Raw genomic sequence first — 4,567 nt, 5'->3', positions numbered from 1 at the left:
CCGAAGCGCATTGCACATCGACAGTGCTTCATTTCAATTACCAAGAAAAAATAGCAGCAGCAGCTGAATCCATACATCAGTGAATTCCCATGACTTTCCTTCCACAGCTTCTGCTAAACAGATCTCAGCTCCGTATCATCAAACTGTCTACATCACGTGCGAACCCTTTTGTAGACACTTTCCCCTAAAACCTTAGCCGCTCTCTGAGCCTCCAGCTTGGAGGCATCGTCATTTCCTGTATCGTATAGCTCACTTCCCAGTGTGCTCTTTTTATTAGTTTCTTGTGGCTGCTGTTAACACATTACCATAAATTTAGTGGCTTAAAGTAACACAGATTCATTATCCTCTAGCCGAGGAGGTCAGAAGTCTGCAGTGGGCCGCACTGGGCTAAGATCAACCTGTTGACGGGCTTCCTTCCTCTCTGGAGGTCCTGGAGTAAAATCTGCTTTCTTTACCTGCCCAGCTTCTGGAGCCCACCTGTCCTCCTTAGCGCATGGTCCCATTCCAGCTTCAGAGCTAGCAACAGCGGCTCAGGTCTGTCTCACGTCATGTCACCCGCACGCTGGTTCTTTTAGCCCCTCCCCCACATCAAGGGGCCGTGCGAGTTACCCAGCCCATCCGGAGATCCCAGGTCAGCAGACGAGCGGCCCTAATCCATCTGCAGCCCAAATGCCTAGCCACGCCACACAGTGTGTTCACGGGTGACAGTCACTATTCTGCTTACTGCGCTGTTCCAGACGTGGAGTCTCATATTGTCCTTTCATCCAGTGCTGCTGCTTATGCCTCCCCTGGAACTGCGCCAAGCAGGTCTCATGCACCTTCTGCAAGATGGCCCTCGGAAGGCGTGAAGGCAGCGTGTACGTGTTCTCCCAGTCGGCAGGCTCGTCACGTAATCATGTCATGGTACAGTCTGGCATCTCGTGGTCCAGAAAAAAATAATAGCAACAACAATGAGTCGCATTGGTTGGGCGGTGTGCTGGGACGTGTACACACGCGACGGCGTTTACGTGTAATTTGTCATTTATTTAATTATCCCAACAACGTGGCGAGCACAGGACAGCCCGCTTGCATGTAGCCGCTGTTCGTTTCGCCGGGTGCTGTGCCGAAGCGCACATCCCTTTCCGACGGCGCTTCTGTTAAATGATAGTTCCCAGCGGTGGATGTCGTGTCTCAGATGCCACCTCTCCGACACACGAAGCTGCTTGGTCCTGGAAATGGGTCAGAAGCCATCTGTCGTTGAATCCTAGACTGCCCTACGCCGCCGGGGCTGCTCGTGGGTGGCCGGGAGAAAAGAAATGTATCCACAGCCGTCCTGCCTTTACTTGGAGTGTGCTAAGAATGATTATCTTTTTAACAACAGTCTTATGCAAATTCTTTTAATTATACCTTTTTCGAAACCTGAAATTTGTCTAATGTGTACAAGACTGCAGAACTTGATCGAAGAGTCAGATTCAATATAAATATTAGATTTCGAAATGTTAATAGGACAATGAATTTGTGTCAAAACTCGTTTGTATTTAGAAGCGATTCGCCTTGACTAGTTCTGCTCTGTTTCTCAAGAGCAAAAATAAGCCACGTGCGTTCCTATCTCTGATGTATCTTCGGTGTAGATTCTGAGGCTGTCGCAAACCCGCAAGTTAGGAGGGAGATTTGCCATCTGGTCTTTTTTTTCTTCAGCAGAAACAGAATTGTGAGAATTAAAAAAATTTTTTTTTCTTTGAGTTTCGTTAGGAAAAATAAATAGCAACAGTAAGGGGGTAGTACCGACACTTAGTATGATCGGCTCAGACGTAGAAATTAAGAGGAAACAGAAATATGGTTTCTGACACAGAAGCTCCACAGCATGAAAAGCTTAAGGTTAAGCTAGTGACGAGGTACTTCGAGGAAAAGATGCAAACCCCCTAAAAATCAGCTGATGGCTTCTCCCTTCAGTGACATCTAAACACTCTGCTTTTTATTGTCATACGTGTAAATGTATTTATTTACACGTAGGAAATTGAGATGTGGAGGGTTTAGGAAAGAAGGAGGGAGAACCGTCTGGAAAGTTGCATCAGGAACAAGGACACGAATCCCGTCTGAGGCGAGTGGATAGAAAAGGCCGCCGCTTGGTGAGGCTTCGGGGGAAGCCGTGGCAGGGCTCGCCCCGATCAGGGGGCGAGGGCCAGACGCTCAGACGCCGAGGTACAGGGGATGTTGCTCATGATTCCTCTGCAGTTTGCAGAAGTCGGGGCGGGGTTGGGGGGAGATGCAGTCAGGACGTGGGATCTGCAGAGCAGTGTTCACATCAGAGCAGAGGAGGCTCCGATGAGAACTGTTATCCGAAACATACAAAAACCTCTCAAAACTCACCAGTAAGCAAAGAAACGACCTGATTAAAGACCTTAACACATACCTCAGCAAAGAAGACCTACTCGTGACAAATAAGCATATGAAATGATGCGCCGTAGGGGATGTCATCGGAGAAATGCAAATTAGAGCAATGAGGAGGTACCACACCCCTCCTGCCGGAATGACCCAAATCCACACCCCTCCTGCCGGAATGACCCAAATCCACACCCCTCCTGCCGGAATGACCCAAATCCTGACAGTGACGACATCACACGCTGGCGACGGGGAGCAGCAGGAACTCCCGCCCACCGCTGGTGGGGACAGTGCGGCAGTCCCACAAAACGAAGCGCGTTCTTACTACACAATCCAGAAATCACGCTCCTTGGCATTTACTCGCAAGAGTTAAAAAATTCGGTCCACACAGAAACCTGGCTATGGATGTTTGTGGCAGCTTTTTTCGTAATTGCCCCAACTTAGAAGCAGTCAAGGTGTCCTTCTGCAGGTGATGGATAAAGAAACTGGTACATCCAGACAGTGGAGTGTTTGTTATTCGGTGATGAGAATGAATAAGCTGTCAAGGCATGAAAATACAAGAAGGAAGCTTAAGTGCATATCGCTAAATGAAATAAGCCCATCTAAAAGGGCTGTGTTCTACGACTTTAATTATCTAACATTCTGGAAAAGACAGAAAGATGGGGAGATTAGAGGCAGAGGAGCAGAGATTTTCCGGGTAGTAAAGCTGTTCTCTGCGACACTGTCGTGGCGGACGTGTGTCGTTATACATTAGTCAAAACCCACAGGTGGTACATCATCAGGAGGGAACCCTGAGTCCACAGTGGACGTGGCTGATACTGACGTGCCTGTAGGTTCATTGATCGTAACGCGTGCACCGCTGCTGTGTGCCAGGCTGATGGGGGACAGGCTGCGCCTGTGTGGCACCGGGAATTATATGAGCGCTTGTTAGACTTCCCACTCAGTTTTTCTGTGAACCGTAAACTTCTCTAAGAAATAGAAGTCTATTCTTAAAAAATATTGTGTAAGGTTTAATCAACTGTCACTTAGGATGCATCTGCTGTAGCTGTTCAAATAGCAAAACTAACAAATAGGAAAAGAAGTGAAATAATGTAGCCACGGAAACGTTGGTTTGGGGTCTTAGCAAAAAAATGTTTTAATAATACGATGACATTAACTTCTGTAAATCTGGCGTTTATAGTTTATAAGAGTGATCTCCTTTACTACATTTTATTTCATTAACGCTATGTATTAGGTGCTCAGATAATCTGATTTTTAAATTATTATTATTTAAGGTAAGGAAACAAGGCTGAATGACTTGCCCAAAGTTGCAAAAATAGTAATTAACAGAATTTTTAAAATTCCATGATGTTTATTACCCCTTTATCTACAAGCTAGCAGATGGAAAACCAGTACTAAAAGTAAAGGACTGTGATTATTCCTAAGGGCATTTGAAATTCTGAAGAACGATTTGTATAAAATGATCCATCATTTAAAAAAGATCTTTCATTTAAGTAATTATTTACTAGTGTGGATAATTAATTACCAACTATAGTCTGTAATGCAGAATGGTTATTTGAAAGTTCTTGGTAAGAAAACAAACAATTGTGTGGTAAAATAAGACCTGAATTTAATTTTTTTATTATTATTTTATTATTAATTCTTACAGCACGTGGTCTTCCTAGGTGGTCTCCCATCCAAGTACTAACCAGGCCCGACCCTGCTTAGCTTCCGAGATCAGACATCGGGCTCGTTCAGGGTGGCGTGGCCGTAGACCATGGACCGTGGCTCCAGTGGAGCGCGAACCCAGGACCTTCTGCATGTAAAGGAGACGTGCTCACCGCTACACTGTGGAACCACGTCTGTGAATTTAATTTTTGAAGTCATCTAATGGCAGCAGAATGGGAGCCCAGAGAGGATTTACCAGCGAGCCAAACTCATTAATCTGCAGTCGGCATTCATCGCAAGCCTCAATTTCTACCCTGTAAAATGACGAGGTTAAGACTAAATGATCTCAAGCTTTCCTTCCAGCTCTAGAATCGTCTGGTTCTAGGCACACATGGCATTGTAGTCTAAAGCACATTCGCCTCCCATAAAGTGAAATAAAGTGAACAAGCACACGTAAATGGTGCGGTGATTAAATTTACCGAGCGCTAAAAGTCATAGCGTATTAGCCTTACATATGAGAACTCTCCTAATGAATCAAATGGGAAGGATTTGTCAGTGT

The 4,567-nt window shown here is 45.6% G+C and overlaps 1 pseudogene; it reads right to left on the bottom strand.

Moving 5' to 3' along the window:
* Positions 1 to 4,000: 4,000 nt before the first annotated feature.
* Positions 4,001 to 4,116, bottom strand: LOC120582629 (uncharacterized; annotated as a pseudogene).
* Between the last annotated feature and the right edge of the window lie 451 nt (positions 4,117 to 4,567).

This window comes from Pteropus medius, unplaced genomic scaffold (assembly GCF_902729225.1).
Source record: "Pteropus medius unplaced genomic scaffold, Ma_sr-lr_union100, whole genome shotgun sequence".
Classification (NCBI taxonomy): Eukaryota; Metazoa; Chordata; class Mammalia; order Chiroptera; family Pteropodidae; genus Pteropus; species Pteropus medius.
Note: the sequence above shows the minus strand (reverse complement) of the source record. Positions and strands in the feature narration are given on the sequence as shown.